Source organism: Acanthochromis polyacanthus, chromosome 11 (assembly GCF_021347895.1).
Source record: "Acanthochromis polyacanthus isolate Apoly-LR-REF ecotype Palm Island chromosome 11, KAUST_Apoly_ChrSc, whole genome shotgun sequence".
Taxonomy (NCBI): domain Eukaryota; kingdom Metazoa; phylum Chordata; class Actinopteri; family Pomacentridae; genus Acanthochromis; species Acanthochromis polyacanthus.
In genome coordinates, this window is record NC_067123.1 from 21,293,621 (window position 1) to 21,310,042 (window position 16,422).

At 39.5% G+C, this 16,422-nt stretch overlaps 1 protein-coding gene across 1 annotated transcript in view; it reads left to right on the forward strand.

Annotated features, from left to right (window-relative positions):
* The window catches only part of tmem222b (transmembrane protein 222b), a 538,745-nt gene that overhangs the window by 440,109 nt on the left and 82,214 nt on the right, over positions 1 to 16,422 (forward strand). The gene's annotated exons all lie outside the window — the stretch shown is intronic.

Here is a 16,422-nt window from a genome sequence, read left to right on the forward strand (position 1 = left end):
AGATGCTAACTCTATCAGATTAGGTGATCAGAGAGTCACGAATCCTTACTAAATCATAACTTGCTGTCTTTCACAACAAGCCCACTGTCATCAGGAAGGACATCCCAGAAACCTAGTACAGTCTGCAGGTTGCACAAGAGAACAGTGTGGGCTCGCCATCCTTTAGATAGATAACCCATACATTTTCACTTTGCCATGTTATGCATGGTGGATCAGTGGTTAGTGGTATCTCTAAACTGTCCATAGCTGTGAACGTGAGTGTGCTCGTTTGTCTCTCTGTGTAGCCCTGTGATAGACTGGTGACCTGTCCAGGATGTCTTCTGACTTCACCTTAAGTCAGCTGGGACAGACTTCAGCACCTCGCCACCCTAATGAGCATGAAGTATTAAGCGATGTATAGATAATGGATGGATGTTATACACAGAAGAATGGCCTGATGATCACCATCACATATTGTGGAAGCTGCCACTCAATACAAGAAAGTGTAGGAAAAAAATTCTGTTACAGTTACAAGATGATCAAGATGTAGTATCAAATATCAGCACCAACAAAATAAGAAAAGCATTCAGTGCACAGTACTTTGTCCAAGGCTGCACAGTCACTGTACGATTTCCAACGGCTAAGTCCGCAGCGGTCGATTTGTAGTAGGATCGCAATCATTTCATTATCAGCAGGCAGCTGACATAGTGTTCACTTGTAGAGATAGCCACAGTGCCACTATCTCGCAATGATACAGAAATCTTTAACAAATCAGTGAATCCAGACTATGTCGCATCACTGCCAAAATTTAACCAGTTGGTCCTTGTGTCATTTCTGACCTTCCCTGAAAATTTCATCCAAATTTGTTGTTCCGTTTTTCAGTAATGTTGTGCACAGAAAGACAGACAAACAGACCGACAAACATACGTCGATCGTCACATAACTCCAGTGTGTTCCTTGGTGAAGTAACAAAACAAAACTATCACAGAAGTCCATTTTTGGTCTTTCAGTGTTTTCACAATTGCTGGAGACCCGAACTATAACCCTGGAAACATATTGTTTGACTACACAGAATCTTCACAGATCCGACTATTACATGATTTTTCAGCCATGGTTTGGTACATTTTCCACACAGCAGCTTGAAAAAAATCTTTATTGGAATTGTCACTTGATAAACCAAGTACATGTTTGAGGTTTCCATTGAGTGCAACCTCTACATGGTGTGTAGCGTGAGCAGAGAACTTGCAAGATCTGGTCACGTCGGATGAGTGAATCAAGCATGTACTGTGAGATAACACATTGTACAAGATTAATAGAAATCCTACACGTCCTGCACAGCTTTATAGGTTTGCCCAGGTAGCATGCTATAGCTGATAGAAAACAACTGTTGCAGGTGGCTCAAGAATTTTCATTCTGAGTGTGCGAGTACACAGACACAAACAGACCTCAGGCTAGCTGTCTGGGTGACAGCATGTATCAAAGTTTCATACTGAACCAAGTGTTGTGTGGCGAAGAGTTAGAGGCAATAACACCCTACTGTCCACTGCATGTCAAATATCCTCAACTCTTTCTCCTATTTGCTTAAGTAATAAATGCTTTAAAGGGTGCGGAGAAATCCCAGGAACAAGATGGCCAGAGAAGACTTCGACATGAATGAGCGGTCACTCAGTCGTCTCCCACAGAAGTAATATATTGAACTGAGAACATGCAAGCTGCTATTTTCAGAGGTTTACCTGACACCATCTTTAAATCACTTTTCTTCACTCTGCGGTGTTCAAAAGAACGCTGGGCCAGACTTCACTGTCTGTCTCTTCTCTTCCTCCCACATACCAAATATATTTCCTGGAATTCATCCTTCATCCGTTTTTGCTCTCCTCTGGCAGCACCCTCCTTTTTCTTCAGGCTTTTAATCTACCTCCTCTTTTTGCCATTGTTTTTTATTGTTTTTATCAGTACCTGTTCTACTTTTGTTGTTCTCAATCAATGTCCTCAATTTGATTTCCCTCCTGGAATACGCAAGTGTTCTGTTCATTTGTTCTACAGGCAAATATCCTCACCTTCAAGTGATGTTTTTTTTTGTGGTCACTTTATCTCAAGCTGTACCAAGATGGTCAGGCAATCAGATATGCCTGGGTTTTTTTCTGGTTCTGTTGGCCTTTGGGGAATAAGTGGGAAGAGCACAGTTCCATTATCAAGCAGCCTGACGCCGGTAACCTTGCAGGAGCACTACAAAGAGCAAACAGAGCTCTGACATGAAATTGAAATCCGAATTGTTCCCCGAGCTCTGATGTGCCATATTAGGCTGGGAGGTTCAAGTGTTTCTTCCTACAGTATATATCGGGTCTAGACCTCTTCACTTAGAGTTTTTAATGAATTTTCAGGCCACACAATGCACACACACTAACATGACGTGGGACTCCAGACTACAACACAGTGAAATCACGCGTCCTCTATCAGCTAGTCCTAGAATCACTCCACTTCAGCTTTACAAAGAAGATAGCCGTCAGCTGCTACATGAATGTCATGTTTCAGTTCAGAATTTACATGAAACACCTTTAACCATAATTGTGGCAGATCAGAAAGTGGCTCTAAATGTTTTAGTTTTTGTGACAGCTTCATTCAACTTTGCATGTAATGGCTACTTGTAGTAACATTTACGACCACCTGTCATTGACATTTGCAGCAGTAACATGTAAGTGGCCAGTTTTAAAGGAATTACAGCCACGCTGACAGTGCTATTACAGTGTACTGTAGGACACATCAATGTCAGAGTGACTAGTGTGTTCTAAAAATAATAATTTATGCAATTTACACTTCACTCAAGCATTTTCCTTGTATAACTACAGTTATTGCTAGAAGAGGAGGATTTTAATGACTGCATTTTGCATGAATGTGGACTTCTTTTTGACATAACACTGAATAGAAAACTCCATTATGTCCATTAAAAATGTGAAAGGTATGGCACAGAGCTTTGAGAAAAGCTATCTCTGCAGCATCTGCTTCTTCAGCAGAGTGTTTTGTGAGCTGTAAACAGCACCAGCAGCTTTTTTTTCTCCCTTTATTCAGCAATTCTTTAAAATTTAAAGGCCACTACAGATTGATTTATACTCGTTCTTAGAAATGGAAGAGGGCTTTTGTGGATGTCGTGGCTAGGCTGTCTCTGGGCCATCATAGCTGATCATGCTCCACTTTCCTGCTTTGTGATGATTGAGGTCTCTTGCTGAAGGCTAGTTTTGGCAACAAATCAGAGGAAAACATGTCCCATTTAACTTGGAGGGAAATCACAAGTGTGTCTGAGCAGCCTGTGATTGGACAATGTGCATTAGAGCTTGGGTTTGTGACTCAAGGATTGGATTAGAAGGAAAATAGCCTTCTGACCATTTCATGAGCTGTGCTGCATTCTGCTCACTGCATTGAAACCGTTTGGAATAAATTCAGAGGCTTGATTCCTCACAGTCATGAGCTGTAATGGGGGTCACTTGTCTATCAACTGGCATGTCTGTTAGCCAATCAAGCCGTGTTGGATTGTAGTTGAGAAATGGATTTGCTGTCAGAATGAAGGATATGTAGCACTATATGGCTCAGTAGTTCTAATCAGTCACAGCAGAAATGAAACACCTGAGCAGCACAAGTCTAACAGAGCAGCAGGACAGGCATTCGAATTAAATGGTGCAGACGGTGTAAGTTTCATGATGGGTCTGTATGCTAATAAGCATATGAACGTGCATTTGATCAGCCTCAAACAACCTAAGACAATAGCAGCAGGTACAGTATGTTGCAAATTAAATGAATATGGGTCATTTTGGAATTCGAGGCATTTTATGTCTCACCCACCAAGTTTCAAATGACCCATGTACAAAATACTATAATATGCCTGAAAATACATTTTAAAATACCAAATAAGTCTGGAGTTCCCCTTAAAATACCATCTTGTCTTGCCCCCTGAAGCCCAAATCGAATCTCAAATAAAATGAGACCTCCTTCCATTGATGTCTCTTGTAATTGTGGGAATATTTTTTTAATCAACACAATATTTTAAATATAATAATTACTATGCATGGAATGTGTGCCCCACAACAACCTTGGTAGCTTAACCTTTTTTAGCTGAATCACGTGATATGCTGGAATTAACATTAGTTATCCAAAAGAATGGGGAAAGCTATGTCCTCTCTTCCTCATAATTTCATAACACCGTCAGCCTTGATTGAATGTGCCACTCTGCCTCATATTATCAGGATAAGACAAATTCTTTTTACTTTTTTCTTAACTGTTTTCCATCAGTACGTTTGTCCTCTTGGTCAGCAGTAACAGCTAGCTAAATATCCAGCTTTTACTCCTGAGAAAAAGATAGCATTAGCATGAATAGCAACCCTGTTACTGTGATTAGAATAGGGTTAGCAAACAACAAATAAAACAGAATAAAAATGGTACCAATGATGTGTGAGCTGAGCCAATCAAGCCTTTGATAGTTTATTACCCATTATTGATGAATATGTAGTAGCTATTTCTCAAAAAAAAATTGAAGCCTAAATGTCTTCCAATTCAGGAATCATCCACATGTTCTCTCTCTACCAGGGGTTTTGTCTTTCAGCTCATTGTTTTGGTTAATTTTGTCCCACCGCTTTGCTGTTTTGAGTAGACAGATGCTAGAGTTTAGGGAACACAGAGGAGACTTTCAAGCTTCCTCCTTTCCACAATAATAATAATCATAATAATGATGGATTAGATTTATATAGCGCTTTTCTATTAAGGCATACTCAAAGCACGTACAATGGATCCATTATTCATTCACTCACACAATCCATAAGACTCTTCAATAACAACATCCTACCCCTACCACCCCACACCCCCACCATGGCCACAAGATATGTACACTTGATCTAGGATCAAGTACGTTGCCACTTACTGCCATTGCACTGTGAATGACTCACGCTGTACAGTGTGCTCTGTAAAAAGTATGTCATTTTTGGCATTTTAGACTTATATTTTTGTATGAGTGCTTTCATTTTATCCATTTCATTAGCCTATTGATTGCGGCGCTGTAGATGCTGTGATTCTCATTGTTTTAAAACAATGACAATAAAAAACCTTGGAACCTTTAACAGCTAAAGAACAAGACATTCTCCCCAGGAATTAGCAGAGCACACACCAGAGCTGAAAAGTGAATGGATATCGGATTAACATCGATCACATGCTTTCAAATTAAATTGTAATGCTGCTGCATGTTTGCTAGATAGCAAGCTGCTCACTAACAAGCATTAAGTGGCATGTTTCCCTGCCCCAAATTGTCCAGAACCCCCCCCCCCCCAACACACACACACACACACACACACACACACGTTTGTACTTCTATCTTAGTGAGGACATCCATAGGCATAATGCATTTCCTAGAGCCTTACCCTAACCTTAACCATCACAACTGATTGCCTAAACTTAATCCTTACCCTAACCCTAACCAAACCTCAATTCATACCTGTTCTCTAAAAACAAGTCTTCACCCTCAAAAATGGCTGTTTCAAAGTGAGGACCGGCCAAAATGTCCTCACTTTGTAAAAATGTCCTCACTTTGATAGTTAAATGCAGAAAATGGTACTCACAATGTAGCAAGTACAAGAACACACACACACACACACACACACACACACACACACACACACACACACACACACACACACACACACACACACACACACACACACACACTTTAATATTCACTCAAGGTAATTGTTTGCATTCGTTATAGTTTGAGAGTGTCCTGCAATCTATAACTGATCCCATAGTTTCCGTCAAGTGTCAGGTCAGATTACTGTAGTTTCATCTCTAATCTTCCTGTTCAAACTTTAGAACAGGTCATCAGACTTTTTCACTTGGCTGACATATTGAGTATGATGCAATCTGTTCTAATCTAAGGATATTCACAATGTAACTAGGCTAAGTTTGAACTTACAAAAAGCTGATGCAATTAGCTCTGAAAGGTCACCATGCTGGAGGGTTTAAATAATGAGCAATGCAGCTTTAATTTGCAATCCTAAATGTTTTACAACATATTTATTCTCCTCTTTGTGTGTTCATTCCTGCATGGTGACTCACATCAGGTACTGAAACATGTTCCACTGGGCAATCAACCCAGAGTAATGTGATAACAAGACTATATGTAGAGTTTGGAGATAACTATCTATCTGAGAAAGCACGAAGAATTAAATATGCACAGAAAACCTTTTTGTATTGGTTTGTATTTCAGAGTTTAACATTCTGTGTGGAAAATGGGTCTGATTCTTTTGGCAAACAACAGGCTAAAATAATTCCGCCAAAATCAGAAATGAGCAAAAACAACCCAGAGTGTACAAAGGCAATTACACCAAAATAAAAGCTTATCATTCATTAAAGTTGGCAACCTGAGGGAAATGGCAAACATTGCTGGCATGATATGTGAAAACCTTTTCCCCACTCCATCATAAATATTCATTTTATTGTGAATGGGAAGTAGAGCAGTTTTCTGCTGAATAAGTAGGTATTGAAATATTTAAGCTTTGTACAAAAAAAACAAAGACAAGAACAGGCTAAGTTCAAGTTTGCACCATTTGTTTTTAACTAGATTTCAGAAACCACTAGAAGTCAATTTAATCCTGTTGGCATTTAGAAAACACTGCCCAATTTATCTTTTTAATACAATTCACTTCTCTTGTATTCCTCAAATTGTTTGTCTTCATGACCTGAAGAATCATTTGTTTTTCTTGTTCAAATGTCATTTTATTTATTTATTTTACCATATGCTGGTTGTAAGTGATAGAGCCTAATGTATCATTTCCATATGGCCTCTTTATAGATCCATTACATCCCTGTATGAATTAAAGTAGACATAACAACAAGGAAGCTAGTTGTTGTAGTGAACTGAAAATGTTTGCTCAAATTTGAATACATAATTTGAATACATAAGCAGAATTATCACACAATCTAACAGATATACAACCAGTAAAATATTACTGTAAGAAAACAGCGAATGAAGCACCCGTCAAGAAGAGCCACAGGATTGATACAGGAAAATGTTCAATTTAAGCAGAAAGTTATTCATAAAGCTATGTAGCTGGAATCACAGCCCGATCTCACGAGGATTCGTGAAACTGTCACGTAAGTTTTAGTTTCGGTTTCGTGCGCACCAACACGATTTCGTCATGTTTTTCGTGCCGCTCACCACGAAATGCGCACCAATGTATTTTAAACGGCGGACTTTTCGTGCCACTCAGAACGTATTTCAAAAGAATGTGTATATTATATTTTTAATGTAAAACCGTGGCGAATCCAACGCTATATTTTGCATGACATCGTTCCTAAACATAACCCTAACCATAACCATAACCATAACCTAACCATAAGCCGGTGGTACACTTACCAATTTGCATAGGAATTTCAAGAATGTTGGTCGAAACACGATTTCGTCATGTTTTTCGTGCCGCTCACCACGAAATGTTTTTCGCTGTGGTAATCACATCTGAAAGTGGTTTATACCGGCGGATTCATGACGATCTAAGCTGTCCATCGGCGTATACTGCTTGTGTGATCGCGTTTGCGGCCGCCGGCCGCTCTTGAAATTCCTATGCAAATTGGTAAGTGTACCACCGGCTTATGGTTAGGTTATGGTTATGGTTATGGTTAGGGTTATGTTTAGGAACGATGTCATGCAAAATACGTTGGATTCGCCACGGTTTTACATTAAAAATATAATATACACATTCTTTTGAAATACGTTCTGAGTGGCACGAAAAGTCCGCCGTTTAAAATACATTGGTGAGCATTTCGTGGTGAGCGGCACGAAAAACATGACGAAATCGTGTTGGTGCGCACGAAACCGAAACTAAAACTTACGTGACAGTTTCACGAATCCTCGTGAGACCGGGTTGGGAATCAATGCAAGTTAGTCAGCTAATTGTCACAGTAACACAATGCTGCAGCACCTGCTCCCAGGTTTAGCGTAGAACAGCATTAATTTTTCTATTGTCTGGAGAAGGTTTTGATGACAGCAGCTCTGCAAAGGAATACCTGTCTGAACCCAGATAGCAGACGGATGTGGGCCACTTCCGGCAACAATCTGGCACTCTTGGCGTTCTTCTGGCCCGGATTAAACAGATGTGAACCTAAGCTGGCCCATGTGCTAAATGCTTCATTTGGCCTAAATATCACAAAACATATCTGGCCCACCTTTGGCTGAAATATGGCAAACATTATGCCGGGTCATCCGGATGTGAGTCTAAAGTGGCCCACATATAAGGTGGCACAAGTGGCCCACCTTTGTGGAACATATCTGGCCCACTTTTGGCTGAAATATGGCAAACTTTGCACCAGGTCATCCGGATGTGAGCCTTAAGTGGCCCACATATACGGTGGCACATGTGGCCTACCTTTCTTTAACATATCTGGCCCAGCTTTGGCTGAAAAACAGATGTGGACAACAATGTTACCCTTCCACTGAAGAAAGAAAAAAACACATGGTCACTGAATATCTTGAAACTGACAAAAGTAATAACAAATGAAAATTTATGAAAATCAGACATTGCTTTTGAATTGTGGTTCAACAGAATAATTTCATGAAAACTACCTAATGAAACTGGCCTGGACAAAAATGATGGTAACCCAAGATAAGATTGAAAATGATTTGACCATAGGGACATGTCAAACTAAGGTGTGTCCTGTAATTAGTATCTGAGATGTCTTCAAGCTTGTAATCAGTCAGTCTGACTGTCTATAGGCTGAAAAGTAGTTACTGTGCTGTTGTCTCAGATTTGTTGGATCACATATATGTATGTGACCCCCAAGTGCTCTGTGAAGCATCACCATAAATCATAACCACCAAAAATGGTTCAAGTTATCTTCTTGAGGTTTTTATTGTGTTTTATTGCGTGTTGTTTTATCTATTTGATCTTATTTATTCTACTGATCCATGCTGTTATATATGGTGAAACACTGAGCACTTTATGCCTTGTCACTTTGACCAAATATCTGCCAATTGTTTATTGTCTGTGTGGTGTAGGATTTCTGGATATATGTTTTTATATATATTTTTGTAAGGGTTTTCTCCACCAATTATAACCATAAGATTATAATAATGTTTCTGTAACTGGGGTTAAGATTACTTTGTGCAGAATTATTAAGTAGTCTAACTAGTTTTCGGCCAGCGAAATATTTGAGTTAGCCTAAAAATAATAATGCAGCATCTGAAACATCTCTTGCTGCAGACAAGGAAAGCCTCATAAAGTAATCAAGGGAATTATTTTAGCTCAATAATGAATGTGAGTAGAATTTCGGTAGCTGAAATCAAATACAAGTTAGGGACCAAGATGTGAACAATAAACCATTAAGTCAACTGGATTTAGTTACTAAACATTTATTTACTAACAACAACAACTAACTATGATTAACTCATGTCTATCAACTAAGAGCACAGCAAACACAACAAGCACAAAGCACTAACACAAAACAAACAATAAGCAGAATGTTAATGACGGGGAAGGAAAGGAATAGAGTACAATATTACGACGCAATATTGGGAGAATATTACGTTATAATATGGCGCTCTGGGAGGAAGGAATTAGAAGACCACACCTGAAAGCAGCCGTAACTTTTAGGAAATTCCAATGTGAAAATTTGCCAAATGAATGGATTTAGGGAATCTAAGAATTTAGAGGAATGCACCAAGTATTCAGTGATTGAAAGGTACTTGCGTGCCCGTGATGATGATGATGAAGGTGACGATGATGCGTGCGGTTCGGTCGGCCTGTGGAAGCGGGTCAGAACAACGGTGGACAGAGTGGAGCCTCAGAGTGATGGACAGCAAGTCGACTTCAAAATTCAGGAGAACTCAAGAGAACTCAAATTGACTCAAAAGAACTCAGAGTGGTGCTATCAAGAGAACTCAAAATGGTGGTTTCAGATGTGGTCTTTTAAAGGGTGCCTTTGCATATCATTAACTCAGCAGGGGTCTGGTACATCCCCTGTCAAGGGAAGGCTGAGGTCCAGATGTCCCACAGAGTTACATTTTCAGGTAACTTTCCAAAATATTGAAATTTGAATTTGAACTTGAATTAAATAATCAAACTCTTAAATTCTGGTGGAACCCTTGGTTGAATCTCTGATTCTCATCCAGGCCCCTAAGAACACAAATCAAAGACAAATTTGAGTTAATAGGACTCAGATTTTGTCATTACTGTATGCTTTCTTTGGGCTTTTGTGATCCAAAAATTTGTCAAAACACACATTTTAGTCATGCTATTCAAAAAGAAATTAAGGAGTTCTCTGAATCCGTGCATGGTTCGCTCATTAGTTTTTCAAAATAAAATAAAAAAAACCAAACTGCGTTGGTTTTTGGTTTTTCAGGTTTTAAAACCTAAATGTAGAAATGTATTATTTAACTAATAAAATTTCATTGTCTTTGAAAGGGGAAAACCCATGCAGAAATCAGCGACACATTGCATCGTCATGGAGCTCCACATTGCTCTATATTACAGAGTTTATAATTATATTATATTATATGGTCTATAATGAGTGTCAGGAGGTTCTGCATGGAGAACTATTTAAGAAGATGCAACCATGTGTCTGATGCTGATTTGGAGAAAGCTGTAATTTGTTCCATTGACCAGATATGTTATTTTCAGTGCCATAATGTATTAACTACAGAATGCTACATTTTACTTTGTTTTGTTTTACAGACAGGTCTGACATACAGACGAAAGTTTATGACAGGATACTGGTCATCTATCTATCTGTCCCTGTTCCAGTTTAACTGGTGATAGTTTCCGTCTCCAGATATTTCATCCACAGTTTTGACCAGACCAGACCTGGCTGTGTGTGAAATAAAGACACTAGATAAAGAAAACCTCGCCAAAAAACATTGGCATCGCTACTTAATAAAGTCTATATCCATGTAAATATCACCTACAGACAGTTAAAAAAAAAAAAATGTGCTGGCCGGAAAAAAAAAAACACGTATTTTTATGAAGGGTGAGAGGAAATTATTGAATCCAGAGATAAAATTAGAAACTGGGGCAGGGACGGAGGCAGCTGTTTCCTTTCACTTCGCCAGGGTTCCCGGAGCATGGCAGAGTTCGCCGTGGAGTTTCGCACGCTAGTGCCAGAGAGGGGTTGGGATGAGGAGGCCCTATAGAGAGTAACTGGGAAGGTACTGGCATAATATTATGCCAGGAAACACGACAGTGAAAAGGTGTTCACCCAGGTTCCACAATACCCAGATCCAAATCTTAGTGAGCATCTGTGGGATGTCTCAGGATAAGCCTGATCTACACTCAACAAAAACAAACGCAACACCTTTGTTTTTGCTCCCATTTTTTTATGAGATGAACTCAAAGATCTAAAACTTTCCACATACACAATATCACCATTTCTCTCAAGTATTGTTCACAAATCTGTCTAAATCTGTGATAGTGAGCACTTCTCCTTTGCTGAGATAATCCATCCCACCTCACAGGTGTGCCATATCAAGATGCTGATTAGACACCATGATTAGTGCATAGGTGTGCCATAGACTGATCTTTGAGTTCATCTCATAAAAAATGGGAGCAAAAACAAAAGTGTTGCATTTATATTTTTGTTAAGTGTGGATCAGGCTTATCCTGCAACCCACAGAATTCACTACCACCATCCTGGTGCCACAGGACATTCACAGAGGTCCTGTGTCCATGCCCCACTGGGTCAGAGGAGTTTTAGCATAATATAGGAGACCAACATAATATTAGGCAGATGGTCATAATGTTATGCCTGGGGCATGTTATGCCGGTCTATGTTCAGCATTATTATTTTCACCATGTTCAAGGGTTTATCTTTGATAAAATCTGCCCTGCTTTAAAACATAACACTGGTGTGGGCAGTTTTTCCTCAGATGGCCCTTTGTATTTTTGCTGGAACCCTATTCCATAGGATCCCCCACTTAACCACTGGACCTTTTGTGTTTAAATTAACAAGAGGGTTGCATTTTCAGTCAGAGCCTTGTTTTGACTCAGTCTGCCAGCTAAAGGCCATGTCCTCGCTCTGAGGGCGGCTGGGGGGAGAGCAGGCTGCTCCAGTAACTCTGTGTTGCACCGTCGTTGCAGATTTAGGCAACAGGCAGGACTGATTGGACAGCCTCTTGTAGCAAGACTGCAAAGGCCCTGGAATTCCTGAGCTGATCAAAACTCAAATAAGCTGTCTCTCTCTTCAGCACTGACCAACACCCATCTCTATAGGAGGATTGAGACATTTGTATTTCTGTAGGTTTTCATTCACAGAAGGATGGAGCTCCTGTGAACATTTAAACCCCTGGAATAACTTCTTCTTTTTAAAAGACAATGACTTTCAATTATATGCTATGGATGTTTGTTTAATGAACTTTCATGCTAAAATCCCTTTTCAGCTTCAGGAGACCCTCAGCCGGAGACGTCTCTGCATTCCACAGATCAGATAACAAGTCGTAAAACTTTATGGCAGGAGGCTGGAACAGAGAGAGACACACTCTTTCACTGAAGAAACTAATTACTTCAAAGTTCATATTTCTGAGATTTATTTTGTTCTTTCCTGATTACCAAAGTTATAGTGAGATTATGTTGTACATCATATCCAAAAATGATATTTATATCTTTGACAGAAGCCTAGATATCGAAATGCCTGGTTAATTGATCTCTCCCACAGGATTTTGGACTGAATTCCTTTATTAATCTCTGAATTTCCTCTCCATTTAGGTTGAATGATGACCATTGTATTTACCTGTTACCAAATCTCTGACTTGTTGTTATATTTTCACTGTGATACATATTTTTAATGTCATAAACATAAACATATAGTTATGAATGAAATGATTCACATCATATGAACATATGTATTAATCTACACATTTAGGAACATGCCTGTCTCTTTCACACAACTGAATATGGTGGGATAGACAGATCGTGTTTTGCGCGTTTAATATCATATTTTAATCCATTCTGGACTCCTCTTTCTTCTCTACTTTGTGAGAACAAAGAGATTCCAAATTCCACCAGACTCGCGCCTAAAAGTTCTCTCTCTCCGCCCAGGTCCTCCCCTTAGCTGGACCCACAGATAAAGTCAGCCGTAGCCCACATTTTACCCTCTCTTACCGACCCTCTCTCTTACCGCCTCTTATCCCTTTCTTCACTACCTGAGGAATCCATAACAGAGATTCCCATTATTTTCTTACCTAAAGCGCGTTTTTTCCTATCTTTGAAATTCCCTCACCATCTAACTTTGTTAACTATTTATCTTTTAACATTTTTGTAACTTAAGGAGACATTTTGCTCGTTATTCGTTTAATCTGAAGAACCGATTCAGAACCAGCATTTATTTTTCTTAATTTTGACAATTTTTCATCAACACCCGTTTTTCTTGGCTAAAGCCTGAGAACCATCATTTTTAAGCCAAGCAACACTCAGCTGAGACCTGTCGAACCAGGTCCATGTGCACAGAACCGATCAACCCGCGGCAGGACATCTAGGCGTGGCCACAACGACGACGACGCACCGCTCCGAACCCGCAGGTCCAGACCGTGTGCTGCGAATCTGAAGGCCTCGCAAGTCCCAGCCCCATGACGGTTCACTTCAATAACTCCAGCTGAGTTTGCTCTGATTCCATTCTATGGGTGATGTACTAACCGCTTGGTCATTTAATTCATTTAATCAATTTATTCTCTTACAAATCATTAGAATTCTTAATCCAAATTACCAGTTACCTCGTCAGGTTAGCTCTAGCTCTGGCTAATCCTCACCATATTTCCTTCTCTTTCGCACCTACTTCCACATCCCTCACACATGCACACACCACACACACACTCCCACATTCCACGCACACTCGTAGTCCTGCACGCACACACACACACCATATCTACATTGTACATAGTTCACTTGTCATTATTTTCATAGAATAGTTAATAAATACCTCATTTTAGACCAAATTACAGTCTTGTGTTTCTTTGTGTAGAATGTGGTCAATTTAAACGAGGATTCAAGACTTTTTGATATGAGATTGATCAAAATTTTTATGAATATTAATTTTTTTATTAATATTATTTTTTTCCCTAGAGATCTAGGGTGGTGCCCCAATTATTGATAACGAGAGCAATAAATCATAACGTAGTACCGCTACACTCTGCACTGCAAAGCCGGTCTTTGTAGCAGAGGTGGATGGTGCATGAGCTGCAGGTGTGCGGCTCCCACAGCTGCACTCAATCCGCTGATTAGCAACTTCGGAGAGCCTCACAGACCAGAGACACACCAGCAGTGGAGTAGATGGACGGAATGGGGCAGAACTAGGCAAGGCCCATAACAAAAGTTCGGGTCCAGTCAAATATACTGATACATGGACCTAAGATGAGTTGCAGTGAAATAGAAACATGTCTGACCCACAGTCGATGGACTACCATTCTTCTGAGACATGTGCTCTCACCTTTGGTTTCCCTTAAAGCCAGCTGAATAAAGCTGCAGGTATGTTGCTGCTTCCTTCTTTCTCACCAAAGTTTCTGACTGTTATTATAACAAAACTGTGCATTATCAAAGAAAATTAAACTACCAGTCAAAAGTTTGGACACACCTTCTCATTGAATGCTTTTTCTTTATTTTAACTACTTTCTACATTGTAGGTAAATACTGAATGCATCAAAACAATGAAGCAAGATATATGGAATTATATAGCAACCAGATAATTGTGGGGAAAAAAACTTTTAGTTTTAATTTTTATGTTTTAGATTCCTCAGAGTAGCCACCCTTTGCTTTGATGACAGCTTTGCACACTCTTGGCATTCTCTCAGTGAGCTTCATGAGGTGGTCACCAGAAATGGTTTTCACTTCACAGGTGTGCCTTGCCAAGGTTAATTTGTCAAATTTCTTGCCTGTTTAATGGGACTGGGACCATCAGATGTGTTGTGCAGATGTCAGGTTGGTACACAGTTGACAGCCCTATTTGACAACTGTCAGAATCCATATTATGTCAAGAACCAATCAGCTCAGTAAAGAGAAATGACAGTCCATCATTACTTTAAGAACTGAAGGTCAGTCAATAGGGAAAATTGCAAAAATTCTGAATGGATCCCCCAGTGCAGTTGCAAAAACCATCAATCATATCAACTACTTACTGCACCAGCTCACTTTGTTTTATTTGTATCTCCTTACAAAATGTTATTTTTCCTAAAAAAAATAAAAAAAATAAAAAAAAAGTCTATCCTGCAGCATCCATGTACTTTCTATTTTATTGTTCCATTTCTCCAAACACAAACCAAATAGTAATTACAGTGAAATCTGACACTTTGAAGATTGATTACTTGGATGTATCATCTGATAAACAATCATGCATCATTTTACAGATTCACTTCGAGGCAGCTTAGTATTTTACATCTAATTCTTGCACTGGGTTTGACTGGCGTGGACTCCATCACTTACTCCCTGCTATAGTGTTTTTAGAGAGTCGTGGTGACTGCTCTTTGTGCCACTTGTCCTTGCAAGGTTTCCGGGAGTCTTACAGCATCATGTACCTCACTGTGTGTGTGACCCTGTCTCTGCAATGAGAACACCCTTCTGTCTTTGATAGTTCAGCGCTGTGGGCCAGCACCAAGTCAGATTTCGGATGACGGTATCTCACACACACTCTGCTAATGAGACACCCCTGTGGCTGCCAACCACCAGCCTGATGAGTTTACCTGCTATCTTGTCATGAAAAAAAGAAGAGAGAAAAATTCTGGACATCAAATACAGAAACTGCTCCACAAATTGGTCATTAATTTGCTTTCCTGCCACAGCTTCTCTAACCAACGACAGCCACTGGAAGCATAGATATTCTCCTCTGTGTATTGGGTGCACACTTGTAAGAATGCAGAAAAAAATTCAGTTAGGGGAGGCTTTAGCATGCAGGTTTTCTCTGTGAATTTTCTGATTGAGGTAGTAGAGATCAATTTGAGTAGGGGGAGGTCATGCAATAACCAAAGTCATTCTTTACTGTTGCCTTGTTTGTAAAATAGTGCCCTTGATGTCATTTTTAATGAGAATGGATGATCAATTGCTGCTCCACATCCACTTAGGAAGGCCATAGGTTTGTGTCTTTGCATACTTGGGTGTTGTCAGAATTCATATTTGCTGATGCATGAGGCAAGCAAGCTATGATAAACAAATGTTTTTTGAAGCATAAAACAATACATTTCACCACCGAAGCAGAAATGAAAAAAATATTTTGTATTCTTGCAACTCACCTTTCAGTGCTGGTGGAGCTAATGAAAAGTTCCAGTATTAATGCAAAGATTTAGCATTTTTAAATAATATATAAAAATGTATAATTATTTGACTTATTGCTCAGAGTTAGCTGAAAGGATTGATACCATTTTGATGCCTGAGTTATAGGCACTATGCTTACTTAGCATAAACTGTACACTGGAAGTCGATATGATACATGGCCTCTTCCTAC